At 45.2% G+C, this 16,006-nt stretch overlaps 1 long non-coding RNA gene across 1 annotated transcript; it reads right to left on the reverse strand.

The window, feature by feature from the left end:
* Positions 1 to 9,482: 9,482 nt before the first annotated feature.
* LOC119179645 (uncharacterized) lies at positions 9,483 to 11,692 on the reverse strand. The gene is made up of 3 exons (XR_005110840.2): positions 11,580 to 11,692; positions 10,209 to 10,273; positions 9,483 to 9,782 (listed from the first exon to the last, which is right to left on the reverse strand). It is a non-coding gene; the product is annotated as an uncharacterized LOC119179645 (long non-coding RNA).
* Positions 11,693 to 16,006: the final 4,314 nt, after the last annotated feature.

The raw sequence follows: 16,006 nt of genomic DNA on the forward strand, positions 1-16,006 counted from the left end.
ATCTCGACAGTGCATCTGCAACTTCCATTTCAGATCCCTTTCTATATCTCAAGTCGTAACGATAAGAAGCCAAAATTAAAGCCCATCGTTGCATGCAAGCGGCCGCTAAAGATGGAACTTGCTTTCCTGGCCCTAAGATGCCTATCAGTGGTTGGTGGTCCGTGAACAACGTGAACGTCCGCCCATATAGATAGCGATGAAATTTCTTGAGGGCAAAAATGATCGCCAACGATTCTCGCTCGATCTGGGCTTGCGACAGTGTTCTGGAGGCGAAAGCGACGGGTTTTTTTGTGCCATTCGGAAGTCTGTGGAAGAGAACTGCGCCGAGCCCATACTGCGATGCACCACAGCTAACAGCCAAGGGGTTTTTTGAATCGTAAAAACCGAGTACTGGGCTTGTCGTGAGCAAGTTCTTCGTTTCTTGAAACGCGAAAGCACATTTTTCCGTCCGATTCCAACGCTTTCCTTTCCCCAGAACCTCATACAGCGGCGCAGCTCTGGTTGCCAAGTTGGACAGGAACTTCGAGTAGAATGTTACCATTCCAAGGAAAGACTTCAACTCTGTTGCATTTGTGGGCTCGGGTGCATTTTTCATCGCCCTTACTTTTGACCCAAGTGGCCTGATTCCCTCCGCTGAAATTCCGTGGCCCAGGTAGCGAACTTTGCTGCAAAAGAGCGTGCATTTTTTTATGCGCAGTGTCACATTGTGATCGCGTAACCGGGTCAACACTTCTTCCAGCTTCAGCAGACAGTCATCAATACTTGACCCTCCTATGATGACATCATTGGTGTAACATCCTACTTGAGTGGCACCCTTGAGAATCCTGTCCATGAGTGACTGGAATATGACAGGAGCACTTGCGATGCCATAAGGGAGCCGCTGGTATTGGTATAGGCCTTGGTGTGTGTTTACCGTTAAAATACCTTTGGCATCTTCGTCAAGCTCCACTTGCTGATAATTGGAAGCAAGGTGAAAAACGCAGAATACCTTAGAGCTTGCTAAAGTTGCGAATATGTCTTCTGGCAGAGGCAGAGGGTAGTGCTCAGTCAGTAGCGCAGGGTTCACTGTGACCTTGTAGTCGCCACACAGCCGTACTTTTGCTCCTCCCTCTTTTGGTACCACCACTAAAGGAGTTGCCCAATCGCTTCTGGTGACCTTTTTTAATATCCCAGCACGCTCTAAGGAGTCCAGTTCCTCAGACACAGCTTGCTTCAGCGCAAATGGCACTGGTCAAGCCTTGCAAAATACTGGCTTGCTGTTTGATTTCAAGAGAATTTGTGCTTTATAGCCACTTATGAACCCGATCTGCGGCGAAAACACTGCCTCGAAATTCTTCATTAATTCATCCAAATTCTGATCTTGCTCTACGGCTCGAACTTCTAGCCAGTTTAATTTAAGTTTCCTCAACCAGTTGCGAACAAGCAGACTTGGCAACTCTCGACCACCACCGTCGACTATCAACACAGGTATGGTCTCAGATTGATCACCGTGTTCAACTCGCACGTTCACTGATCCTACCACCGGCACTTGTTCCCCTGTGTATGTCCTTAAATGAACAGTCGCTTTCTTGATAGTCAGTTGAGGAAATTCGCGCTGAAAATAAATGTCAGAATGACGGTGACGGACGCCCCTGTATCTATTTGCATCTTGAAGGCTCGTCCTTCAATCCTGACAGTGACAAAGTAGGCAGACTTATTGATTTTTATACTGTATATTTCTTGCTCTTCATCCGAATCATCTGCCGGACTATCGATTGCATTCAGTGCCTTTGTTCTGCCGGGGCACTGCCTACACATTTTTCGCAAGTGACCTTGCTCCCCGCAATTATGGTACCTATACTTGCGATACCGGCAACTTTCCGAAGTATGGCGTTTGCCGCAACGGAAACACTCTGGGCACTCCGTTCTGCCACAACAGTTGTCCCTGCGACGACTCCTTTGCCTGAGAGCATCAACTTCTAGGCCGGAGCGCTTTTGTGAACTACCTTGGTGTTCTTCCAACGACAATGCCCGGGTTTGTGTGGAAGCTAGCTCACGGTTTAAAGCAATTTTACACGCCTCTTCGAATGTCAGTTTTTCAGCTGCGAACAGCTCGCGTTGTGTATCGGTGCAGCGCAGCCCGGCGACAAGTCTGTCTCTAAGCGCTTCGTCGAGAAACTTTCCAAGCTCGCAACTTCTGGCCAACTGCTTTAGCTGCACCACGAATTCGGCCACAGTCTCTCGTTCCAACTGCACCCTTCGGTTAAATCGGCATCTTTCGGCTATCACGGCCTTTCGGGGACTGTAGTGACCTTTCAACAGAGTCGTCACCTCGTCATACGTTTTGCTGGCTGGCAAGTGTGGTATTAACAGGTTCTTCAGGACCTCATACACTCGAGGGCCTACAACTGTCAAGAATACAGCTAGCTTCTTGCCTTCCGTCACATCATTTGCCGAGACGTAAAGCTCAAATCTTTCCAGGTAGGACTCGAAGCTATCTCTCTTTTCATCAAAAATGTCAAGTTTTCCTACCTTCGCCATTGCAGTGACGCCCACGCAGCCGTCGTCTTGACTTCAGCAGCAACAGAAGCACGTGGAAAGCCGACCGGGTCACACCCTCGTCACCAGTGTTGTAGAGTTAGGCAGCCGAGCTGCCGTACTCAAAGAAACAACAGTGTCAGTTGCAGAACAAGGAATCCTCTGGTTTATTCTTGGGCCACGCTTTTATAGGCATGCGGTTGCTTATCCGCTGCTGCGTCAGCGCAGCTGATGACGAAGTGGAACGTCACGCAGTAGGCGTTATCACAGCTTTCATCGTCTTCGTCGTCTATGATGCTCTTTCGTTGCCGATGTCGTGTAACATACAACTCCCCGCTGCTGGCAGCGCCGTCTCGGCGCCTAAAGAAGAGTAGGGTCATATGCTGATATGTACGGTTTGAGGCGGGTCACGTGGACGACGTCAGTGGCGGGTGCGGAAGACGACGGCTGACTGTCCAACGGAGCAATCTCGTATGTGACATCGGTAAGCCGGCGTAAACCCTTGTAAGGCCCCGAGTAGTGAGACAGGAGCTTCAAAGAGAGGCCAACGTGGCGGCAGGGTGTCCAGAGGAGGACCAATGAACCTGGAGAGTAGGAAACTACTCTGTGATGGCTATCACAACAACATAAGCATGGTCGCTTTCATCGTCTTCGTCGTCTATGATGCTCTTTTGCTGCCGATGTCGTGTAACAATATGAATGTACCCAGCATGTTCCCAAATGGCTCATAAACAAAGCCGACTGGGAACAGCTTCACATAATTACAAATTTAAGTTGGACTGACATATGTGGGTTAAGCTTAGATGCAGCTGTACAGTACTTCACATCTTTTCTCAATCGCGTTGAAGCCAAACATATACCACGAACATCTGCACTGTCCAGCAGGTGACGTGTCCTATGATGGAGAACTATCTTAATGCACGAAAACAGCCAAACAAGACATGGAGGCTGCTTCGGGACACACAGATAGCCGATAATCGGGACAGCTTTAAAAAAATAATGACTCAAGGCAGAAGAACGTGCCGACAGGCCAGAAAGAAAAGCTGGCAGAAGTTTTTATCAGGCGTAAATTTATATACACAGGAGACTAAAGTATGTAACATGGTTAGTAGGATAGCAGGAAGACAGGTGCACTCACTCCCTCTCGTAAACACACGAGGTGACACCCTGGAAAATCAGGTGAACTTCCTCGGCGCACACTTCGAACAGGTGTGCAACTAGCCGCGCTATACTGAAGCACTCCAAAGATACAAACTTCTTGAAAAGAAGCTGGTCTCGTTCCAATTCGGAAACAAGGCAAGGTCCCTTTCACAGTTTCAAGTTATAGGCCCATTGCACTAATGAACCACATATGTAAACTTTTAGAAAAGATGATAAATCTTCGACTTCTGCCTTTCCTCGAAACAAAGACTTTGCTCGACTGATTTTCTGTGGGTTTCAATAGGGTAGACCGACCACCCACCACCTGGTTCGTATCGAGGCTCAGATCCGAGAGGCTCTCATCCACAAACAACGCTTTCTTCCTGTATTCCTTGATATAAAAAATGCTTACGACCCAACATGGAGCTTTGGAATACTAGGAGGCCGGTCCCAATTTAATATGCGTGGTATAATGTTTACCATAATCTAAAGGTATTTTTACCATCGGGCATTCCTGGTCCAACGAGCAGAGTTTTTTCCGAACATTGGTTCAACAAACAGAAGTGGTGCGATCTGGTGTACTTAGTTGTATATTTTGTATTGTCAAAATGAACCCCTTGTGTCTTTTCATCCCACCAAATATGTTTTACTGCAGTTATGCCGATGACGTCTAGTTTGGCGCTTGTAATCCGGCATTATGTGAGCGGCACGTTCAGCTTGGTTTCAAAAAAGTTCCCAATTGGGCAGAAGAAAACGGGTTCTGGCTGAATCCACAAAAAAAGCACGTTTGTCTTGTTCTTCCGGAAGAGATGCAGTTCCGAGCCCTAAATATACTACATGCTGAACACCTGCCTGTCAACGCTGAACATAAATTCTTAGGCAGAATTTTGGACACCAAGCTAACCTTCATACCACACATCAATTATTTTAAAAGCAAGTGCATAAAAACACTAAATGTTGTAAACATCTACTCGCACACGCGTGGTAGTGACAAGGAGAGTCTGATGAACTTGTATAAAAGCCTCATACGCACTCGTCTAGTCAATTGATCAATAACCTATAAGTGCGCAACGCCAAGCGCCTTAAAAAAGATTGACCATATTCACCATCTAGGCATTCGCCTATCTATGGGTGCTTTTCGAATTAGCCCCATGAAAATTCTCCATGTAGAATCTAGTGAGCGGATCTCTTCACCTGCAGAGATGTTTCATGTCTTTTGTATAATATTTCAAGGTGAACATTCACGAAGCACATTCCTGTCACTCCACAATCAATGAATCGTCCAATTCTGCCTTGTTCCACTAACTTGCTTCGCTGAGACAGCCTTACTCACTGCATGTGAGGAGGCTCGCTCAGGAAACAGGTGCTCCACAGAACACTGTTTGATGGCTCCCGCAGCATATCCGCCGTCATGGCAGTGATAGGTGATGGGCTGCTATTTATCTTTTGTGAACGTTGCTACCCACGCACCTACTGCATGTATCTACATGCACTTCCTCGAACTGCAAAACACATACACTTACCCAGAATTTTTCGCAGATGCTTCGAAGTCTCACAATGGTATGTCCTATACGCAGAAGTCGGCCCGTTCTTTTTAAGTGTCGGTGTTCTGCTCTCTGATACAAGTATCTTCTCAGCCGAGGCTTACAGTACTAGTGGCCGTTAAACACATCAAGCAATGAAAGCTACAAAGCGCAGTTATATACATGGATTCCGAAAGTGTTTTAAATGCCACGAAAGCTCTAAAATAACTTTCAAAACTGCAAGCCTCGTCTCACTTTGTTCTCTACTATGTTCTTATGCTTTCAAACAGCATGTTGTACTGCGCTATGTGCAGGGCACCACGAGATTGATGCAAACATGCTGGCGGGCTAGCTAGCTGCATCCGCACAAAACATTTCCAATACAATTAAAGCTGTCAATGCACTGGATCTAAAAGCCTTTCTAAAACGAAAGTACAGGGCCTGTTGGCAGCGTTTGTGGGGCTATTAAACTAGAAATAAATTGTACTTTGTGAAGCCACCATTCTGAAATTGGCCACCTATATCAAAAACACGTGGGAGAGATGTCACAATTTGCAGACTTAGAATAGGACACACACAGCACACACGCACATATTTTGTCCAAAGTGGACCCACCGATCTGTGAAAGAAGCGGTAAGCCCCTAACAGTGCTGCGTATAAGTAAAAGTGCAGCCATCTGTCAGCCGTCGTATGCATACCGCCATGTTAGAGGATCGAGCACGGTGCAGTATGTACAGTCCACATGCGCTTACGTATACGTAAGGCTTATCGACATGAAGCGCGTATTTGCTGATAATCACAATGCCGACGTATTGCTGTGTCCCTTGCTGCACACAGAGAGGAACTCGGAATGCTGAAGGAACAAAGTTAAGCCAAAAACTTTGCCCCTTGTTATGTTTTCAAACTGATGACGTTTCCAGCATGTACTCTACCTACTGCTCCCGAAACACATTATTGAACTGGCGCTCTTCAGCCAACTGCGGCTCTTGCACTGTAACACCCCACAAATCATCATCATTTGCTCACATTGGTGCTCACCAACTCTTTCACGGCTGTCCTAAACAGCTTCATTGTTAAAAGGAGTCTATACAGGCTCCAATTCGAATGTCTGTGACGTCAAATCCAATTTTGCGTGGCTGAAGTTTTGCACTATCAGAATGGCACAAGGAGTGGTGTAATGCTTTCCACTCTGTACCCGAGGCTTGTCCGTTCGTCATAATTTCTTTTATGTGTGACACCGCCCAAACGAGCGCAGCTGCGTAGTGGCGTTTAATGCACCATATTACCGTACTTGCTTTTTCCTTAAAATCTGCACATGTTTCAAGATAAAGAGAACGACAATGTAAGTGATTGGATGATGCATTCAAGCGGTCGTTTAAAGGCAAAGCATAAGTAGAGTCGTGGCCACTGCTAGAGGGAACGCGGCCCACGTGGTCGCTCTCGTCGCGCCACCAAGCGGGCGCCGCACGAAGCATTGCGGTACAAGCGCAACCAGCGCCAGAGGCGGAGTTAGCTGTGCGTAGTCTGCTACGATGTCTCCCACTTTGCACACGCTATCTGGGTTTCGACGCTCGAGGCGAAGTGGTAAGCACCGTAGCAGACTACGCGCAGCTAACTCCGCCTGTGGCGCTGTGTGATGCATGGGTGTGTGCGTGTTTGTTAACGGGTCAAGTTTTCGCACTAGAATTAACTTTTGGAAATTCCACTTGTGCCACAATGGTTCGCAAGGCGCCCGTCATGGCGCTCCGCGGAGTGCGGTCACCCGCTCCGTGTTCCCTCTAACAATGGTCGTGACTGTACTCTATCATTGCTGTTCATTAGTCTTGCGCGAGTGCAGCCAGGCATTCTTCTTTTGTTGCGAAAGTGTAACGCCTGCCGTTCTTTTTTTACTCACGCGTTCGCCGAAACTACGGGGGCAGCGTTGTAATGACGTCGTAATGTGACGTCACCAAAACTTCACCTATTACCAAAACGTATCATGTCAGCGTCATGCCACACGGCCTCTCATGGCAATAATAATTAACACTGTTCATTGGATTACTTTGAATCAATGCCGACGGCACTGCAACCTCACGTGGCGTGAAGAAAGCTACCATGAGAGTGGAGCGCGTATAGCCACGTCCGTTTTCGCCACATAGAGTCTAGGCGCTGCATATGGCGTGGTTATTCGTGGCATGTAAAGGTATGCCGCGTATGATGACCACTACAGGCATGTGCCGCGTTCCCAATCGAAGGGGGTGGGGGTTCAGGGTGTGGGAATGAAAGGTTTCTCATTTCCGATTTAGTTTCACTTTATCAGGAAAAAAGGTTGTATTTCGTTCCGGCACAGGAATGAAAAAAAACGTCCTAAGCGATACGTAATGGATTTTATTGGTATGTAAGATTTGAAGGTAAACTAGGGATAGAGCTTATCTTTAAAAAGTGAGACTGGGGCAAAACACGTTCTTCAGAGGAGTGAAAGTAACTGTACAGCAATTGTTTAGTAAGCTTAGTCACAGTATTCGTTTTATGAAAATTCAGCCACAAATTTTCGCTCGGAGGCCCATTGCTTTGTATCAAAAGAGTGTGCGTTATCTCAGAAGCAGTACACCACCATTGTTTCTCTTATGTGCGAGACCACCTTTCTGATAAGACAAACCAGCGCCGAGAATGCCCTTTTCACGCTGGCCAGCACACACCAAAGTATATTTCCCTTAGCATTAACAAGCCTGGTCACCACCGTTTTCGTCTTTCACACAAGTTCACCGCATGTTTACTTACAAGTTCCTGTCGGAAAGACGCGCTATTACTGCATTTCGGGGTATACATTATTGCTCACGTTTCGTGTCTTCGGTAATTCCGAATAGCCAAGCCTTTCCGTGAACAGAAAAACTATTGAAGAAATTCGTTTTTACTCTGGATAGAAGTAATAGATAACGTTTCGGTTACGTTTTCGTTCCGTTCCGACTCACTGGTGAAAGTCACGGCAGTGCCCCCCCCCCCTTTCTATCATGCGGACGTAGCGGGGCTCACATAGTTTCCTTTAAATACTCTATAAATACCTCTCACACAACTGTCTATGGGAGCTGCAATACACAGCGCCACAGCGAGCATGAGAATTATGGGTAGTGCGTGAGTTTGTCAAATTTTCGCACTTTCAACTCACGTTGACTTCGTGTGGCTTGAATTTGCTCTGTCATGAAACTACAATCAGCAAATATTCAGCTGGTGCACTTCAACACCACTTCAACCTTTCGGTTCGACATTTCAAATCTACTCACGAAACTCAAAATGGGTCGTTTTTTCATTCGAAACATAACCAAAACACTGTAAATAATGAAGCCACAAGTGCGTTCGATCGATCGATTGATTGATTGATTGACTGATTGATTGATTGATTATTTGATTGATTGATTGATTGATTGATTGATTGATTGATTGATTGATTGATTGATTGATTGATTGATTGATTGATTGATTGATTGATTGATTGATTGATTGATTGATTGATTGATTGATATGTGGGGTTTAACGGCTCAAGACCACCTTATGTTTATGAGAGAGGCCGTAGTGGAGGGCTCCGGAGATTTCGACCACCTGGGGTTCTTTAACGTGCACCCAAATCTGAGCACACGGGCATACGACATTTTAACCTCCATCGGAAATGCAGCCGCCGCCGCTGGGATTCGATCCCGCGACCTGCAGGTCAGCAGCCTAGTACCTTAGCCACTAGAGCACCACGGTGGGGCACAAGTGCGTTCGAGGGCCGCAAGTACGAAGACTAGGCAAGTCCGTGCACTACCCGTCGTTGCCATGCTTGCTGGATGATCGCAGCGCCAGAGTCCACTTTAGTTAATTTTAAGAAACTGTATGGTAAGGCTCACTTTGCGCCTCCTCCTCCTCTTAACAGACTAGTGAAGGCGGCCGCTCCCCGGCACCCCCCTTGCGCACGCATGTGATGGCAACGCCCGAGGAGTCACACATCTTAGGAGCGCCGGTGGGAGCAGAGCCGGCGATAATCCCGCCAGATCCGCTTTTCACCCAGGCATGCAACACAGATTAGGTACAATTTATTTTATTCATTGAAGAAAAGCTCATATGAGATTTGTAGTCAGTTATCCAAACCATAAGGAAACAGGCCATTCAATGTAACGCAAGGTTTTGGCTGTAGCATGGATGGGGTGGCATCTCTCATTACAAACAAAACAACGTAAAAATATTACAATGCTTTCGAAGTGCTCATTGTTCAAGATGGTCCCGCTAAGCCGGCCTAAAAAACCACAAAATAGCATCAGTGTCAAATCACCAAGAGTCATACAAATATTATGGTAAGGAGCTCAATAAAATGGCGTTTTTTTATTGGACGCTGAATAAGTTTGAATTGAGACACAACAGTAAATTCAGAAGCCCATATGCCGAAAACCACTGCACCGGCAATTCGTTACATAAATAAACCCACTGCTTTAAACAAGAGCTCAAGAATTTTTTTCCAAAGAGCATCGAAACTGGGTTTCACACTCTCCCAAAGTGAACTCAAGCTCATCTGGCCGTCTTCCCTGCTGGCTTCTGCCTGGCTGCTATCAAATGCAGGATCGCTGCGTCCCGATGCTATGGTCAACATGGCTGCAAATACAATATTGAAATACGCAATATGTAGACAATGAAGTATATGTGTGATATACACATCAACGCGCGATATTTCCGAAGCACCATTTAAAATTCGACGACGTAATATTAGACATGCATTGAGCATGTATCAGCACGATAAAGTAACTGACTTGGCTAATTGACTGTTTACAGTCAACGGTAAACAAAGCGAAAGAAACACGCCTAGAGACAGAAAACACACGGAACGAACGCTGTTACCTTTAACATTTCGAACGTTACAAAACAAGCGGCCTTCAGGTACTCCAGATGCAGAGAAGTGTTACTCTCGTAAATGGCCGAAAAAAAAGGCAGTATCTATAGTTGTGACTTTCTGGTGCTCCAGATTTGGAGAAGTGTTACTCTCGTAAAGGAGAACCAGTCCACCGGGTCAGATGTTCTTACCAAGCGTGATGGCAGCCACAACCAGGGTCCGCATTTTTCGACAACAATGTGGTACTTCTAGGGATCTGCGCACAGAAACACACATCTCTTTAGGTGCAAACAGGCTGTGGGTGCAGTTTTTTCCAGTGGCTAATGCACTAAATGAAGTCGGTCGCTCACACTCCAAGCAAAAAAAAAATGAGCGGCTTGTTTTTAATTCTGAGCTTTGCGAAGATCATCATACCCTCGTGGGTGTGCAACGGGGCTCAAAGGGAAGTTTGCGCGTCTCTTGAAAGAGAACAACATATTTGGGAAGTCAGGACTCTGAAAATGGACTCGCGGGGTCCTTAGTTTTTTCAGAGTGCAAGACGTGCATCGCTTTATTAAAACATGATGTCAATTACATCGCATCCCTTAGCCATGGCTATAAGTAGATTTCAGAACTTAAGCGACAATAAAGAGCTAAAATATTTTGGCGTATTAGTAAACTACAATTTCCCAATTCCCAAAACACCACTCTGACCAAGACCTAACTCATGGTAAGCGAGGAAACGTGCGATAAAAAAATATGGGCTGCAACGCCACCTCGGGATTTTTGCACCAAATACCGCGGCATTACAGATTTGAAGGCGTCTACTGTATTCTACGTAGCTTCTAATCAATGAAATTGAAATAAATTGTCATTTGTGGGTGCCATAGGCCTAGCATACGACGTTTGGGAAAGTTCCATCGAGCCAATGTCGCGAAAATGTGAAAAACACATCTTGAATTTTTCATGTCACGTGCGAAGATTTGGTCACAAAATTTCAAAAATGAACTTCAACCTTGACTTTCTCCGCTAATAATGAATTTATAATGGCGAAACGTATGTCATTACTATACTCACAATGAAGTTTGTCAACCGAAACCGAGAGATCGTTTCACTTTAGAAGGCACTGGGTTAGGGGCTAGTTGGTATTGATTCATAAATTTTGTAAGCGCTAAAGGCATGTATACGTAAGACGAGCGAAGGACACAGGACAAGAGCTTGGCCTGTGTCCTTCCCTCGTATCACGCACGTGCCTTTAGCGCTTTCAAAATTTATGTTTCTCTTGAGTGTCTATTTAAATGTCTAACGCATTATACTACAAAATGTCAATAGGAAGACCTACTTGATTGTACCCCGCTTTGTATGAAGGCTGTCAACCATTAATTATTTATAGCGATAGACACTGCATACTCTTTAGTGCTTTTCAGATCGTTCACTAACATTTCTGGAGAATTCTGGCTCTGATAGCCCGCGTAGCGTGTTTAGTGCTATTGTAGAAATCACCCGCCCGGTACTAAGAGGAGACGTGACTGCTTTAGCAGCATAATTCAGCAAAAGAAAACGAATGGAACATGCACTCTTACCAGTCTACAGGAAAGCTATCAATGCGACTTGCTCACGAATGGCTCTGTCTTTATGAGAGCTCTTGGCTGCTTTTATAAAGGGTGGAGTGTTGAATAGATGTGACGTCTATTTCCGCACACATTTGACTAACGCATCATGCGCCCAACATGCCAGCATGATTGCATCAGTGCTGCGGTTTGCACAGCTCGATAATTCCTCTGTCTGAGTCAGCCCAGGAAATTTGATATGGCACAGCTGGTGAGTCATTGTCGTGAAGCAGAGCTGCGATGGCACGCAGCAATTTTTCGAAGTGAAGATTTCGCTTGTGCGACTACCATCCGCTGCGCCAACCACCGCTTCAACGCATGTTGTCGTGCACAGGTGACATACCTGTAAGTACCTGTACGCGTGAATACATCAAAACGTTATCCGTGCGCTAGATGGGCGCTCCAGGAAACAGATGACTTGGTTTCGTATATTTTACGGCTAGAGCTTACGATTACTTCACAAAATAAAAAGAAAGCAATCACGAGAAACAACGCAGATTCAACGCAACGTTGGCTGACAAATGACACTAGTTTGTATGTGTTACCGAGATAGCGCTTGTACCGGATGACAAGCGTGCTATTTCAAAGCCTGTAAGCTTTATCGGGAACTATCTGCATATGTCATGTGAACGACGGTGATGTATGAGGATTATTGAGACAAATAATACATGGCCCATATCTAAACACCATCCAACCTTTCATATAATCCGTGATGGTGATAAATACCACTGAGATGAAACTGGAATCCTCAAAGCGGAAAATACACAACGGCTCAAACACTCTGCAGTCCGTAACAAAACGTAAAGAACTATTAAATTTTAGTTATATGGTCTTCTATAGGTCTTGTTCCCTAAAGATAATCATTTGAAATTTGGGAATTACAATATATGACTTTAAAATACACAATTTTTTATTGAACGCCTTCACTTGGCCTAAATTTGCTATGCAATACTTTGGAATCAGCTTATGTGGTTTTTCCTCGTTTATAGACCGCCAGTCGTAATGCTTGTCGCAAAGCAGCACAAGAAGTAGAAGAGGAATGTCTTTTTCGTTTAGGGCAACTGAAAATAGATTTAGCCGCAGGACGTTTAGCGAAGCCATATGCGGTTAACCAAAGAAAACAAAGCTAATGGAATATTAGGCTTACGTCTAAAATTACTTCATATTCAATCATATTAGTTTGTAGGGTTTTTTATTATTTTTTCTTTATTGCACTTTATTCTTCGTTTTACCATTCTGTTCATTTGTAAACCACCTATTTTGAACATATTCGGCTCATAAAACAATTTTATCTTTAAAATAAGGTGCCAGTCGTTACATGGCTGATCCCCCGTAGTGTTTTGCGCTAGAAAAAACAACCATCCAACCAACCAGACTTCATGAGTAAAACGTGACAGAGTAATCGCACTCTGTTAGCACCGACGTCCCAATTTACAGCCTTGTATCACGTCTGCGTCGACAATTAGATTGTGTACCAAGGACAGGAATTCGTGTGCGCTTTACGTTAACCGTTACAGGGTAGAATGCCATTTTAGACTGCAAAATTGCATCAACAGTAGTGATGGGCCCGCTACACCACAATGATTCGTTCTGCGAGTGGCTCAAGTAAGCACTATGCGCCTCTAAGACAACATGCACCCCAGTGCTGACACACTTTGTTGATGCCTGCGCTGTTGATGATTACTGTTTACGACTGAGCACTCTTTATTGGGTGAGTATGTGAACCGCCCACCTGTCGCGCGATCGTGTTTTCACCCCTAGTGGGGCTGTTCGCTTATGCCACGCAATCTTATGTACCTCCTGGAAATCCCTCACACCACATGAATTTCGTCATTAAGTTCGAGGAATTCGAAGCAGTTTAAAGCGTGCATCTGCGGCTGTGGCGGGAATCTTCGGTTTGAGCTGAAATGGAATAGAGGTCTTCTGAATGGAAAGCAGGCATACTGCCATGCAGTAGACCTCTATTTTGTTTCCGCTAAAACCGAAGATTGCCGTCACAATTGCAGATGCCTGTCTTAAATTGTTTCCAATTCTTCGAACTTCATGAAGTGTGTGGGATCTCCAGGAAGGACATAACGTAAGATTGCGTGGCAGAAGCGAACAAAACTAAGATTTTATTGTGAATATTTTAACCTATCTAGCTTACCCAAAACGCCGATTATGTCGGCCACAACCAACGAGGCCAACACTGAAATTTCTGCAAACCTGCTCAATCGCCCTCTTACGTTGGAATAAAAAAAATAGCATGGCAGAGATTCGCTGGTCAAAAAAAACACGACTGCTTTTGGCAAATAATTTGGCAGAAAACTAATGCAAAATGCACACTTACCTGTGTCCACAAAATCTATCAGAGTGAGCTGCTCAGTAATTGTTCTGCCTTAATGCGACTTTCTCGCTTATGACTCTGTATTTGTGAGAGCTCTTGGCTGGTTTTATAAAGGGTGGAACAAGTGAGCGGAAATCCGCGGAAAAGCGAATTAATGGGAATTATCACATGAAATTTACGCAACCGAACCAGAGGAAATATCGGGGCGGATAACTTTCCGGTCTTCACGGAGTATCACATTAAAAAAAATTGAACAGCAGAAAATCTAACTCAACCATTTTCATCGACTTCACCATTGACAGATTTTCTAGCGAGTAATTTCGCAGAGCCCACCGTTTAAGAAACAATTAGCTTTATTACATTTACTCATTTCTGATTAGGAGACAAAGCATTGGGCCAACGTAGTGTACCATTCGCATGTTTCACGATATCTTTTTTTTTTCAGAAACCAAGATGTATCATTCTTGCAGACGTTATTACTCTGACGAGTGTCCACTTAAGCATGCAGCCATTTCGAACTACATATGACTCAGATATATCAAATCGTCCTTTATTTCGAACAATTTTTGGGTGTGATGGGACAATGCTGAAACGCTAATGCACAATAAAATTTGCTGCTACATCGCACTTGGAAGACGATCGAGCTTCGCCTCCAGTAGCACTGTTTTACCATTCCACTTCGCACTGTCTTACCATTCCTCAAGGCAAGGAACGTTTGTGCGCGTAACATTAGCCGTTTTCAACCTCTACCGGATGTAGAGTTGCTAAGTGCCCATGACGCCATAGCTTCTTTTTCCCCTAATGGATGAACTACCCCATATTGGCTCGTAAGCTGCCATACTTGGCAGTGAATATGCAGCTAAAAACTGCCCACTCGTTGCGCAATTTGTACGTTTTCACGCCTGGTTTGGACGCCTGGTGATATTCTAGGATTATGTCACACAATACATATCGCGTTAGGGAGAGCCCCTTCCCTGCGTGACATTCATGTGCCGTTTTTTATTATTGAAAGGAATGACGTGTCTGTGTGGCAGAACCCTTGGTTACCACACTGATGGCCTGCGTTCGATTTTCACCAATAGCTGAAAATCTTTATTACTTATTTTATTCCATCTTTGTAAATCTTATGCTCACATACAAGATGTTTTTATCACTCATAACAAACAACACCAGCACCGACATCGACGCCTGAATTTACGGGAAACGAGTTCTTGAACTTTCTCGCGTTAAAGTACGCGGGACATTTAAACAGCGCGAGACACCCCTAAAATTTGGCTGCCTCTCACAAAGCCTCGGGTTTTTTTTCTCGCGAAATACGCATTTCCCTCGTAAATTTGGGAGCACGAGCGGTGTTATCGGAATGTCGCCGCGTGGGCATAGTGGAAAACACCCTTTTCCACGGTCTCAATCTTGTTCTTATTCACCTCCAGCTTTGGCTCACACACTGTGGGGTATGCAGGGGTTTGCTAAAATTCATAGTACTTTTAAGTAATGGAACGCTGCTGGAGGTGCTAACGGCAAGCCATTTGCATCTACCATGAAGCTTTTAGCGGTCCTCGGAGCTCCAAAACTTCAGCGCGCTTTTGTTATCAGTTGCGAAATGGCGTGACGGGCTCGCGTTAGGCACACTCTAAAGGTCGTCACTTCGACGAAGCGCCGCCTCCACGGAGCGTGGTCTCTCCTGCGCGCGTGCTTGTCAGAGTCGCAATTCGGGAAAGGACGAAGGTCACTTAACTCGCTGCCGCGGCAGCGTTTACGAAAAGAGTGCGCTGCTACCCCACGACGAAGTGAAAATTGGGGCAGTTGTTAGCGCTTGTTCTGTGTATACTTGTGCGCTCGTTTAGTGCGTTTGTGTGCACCACAAGTTTCGAGCTGCTTGTCGTTGTTCACTTGACTTAGCAATTTGTTGTTGTTGCTGAAACAATGCACAATAAAGGCTAGACTACTTCTGTGAAGACACGTCTCCCTTTCGTGCTATACTGATTTCTAAATAGAGGGATCAGCAACGTTTTTTTGTCAACACACCGTAAGACGAATGCATAGATCATCTATAAATTAATGTAGGCGTATATGT

The sequence above is a fragment of the Rhipicephalus microplus genome, chromosome 7 (genome assembly GCF_043290135.1).
Source record: "Rhipicephalus microplus isolate Deutch F79 chromosome 7, USDA_Rmic, whole genome shotgun sequence".
In the NCBI taxonomy this organism is placed as follows: domain Eukaryota; kingdom Metazoa; phylum Arthropoda; class Arachnida; order Ixodida; family Ixodidae; genus Rhipicephalus; species Rhipicephalus microplus.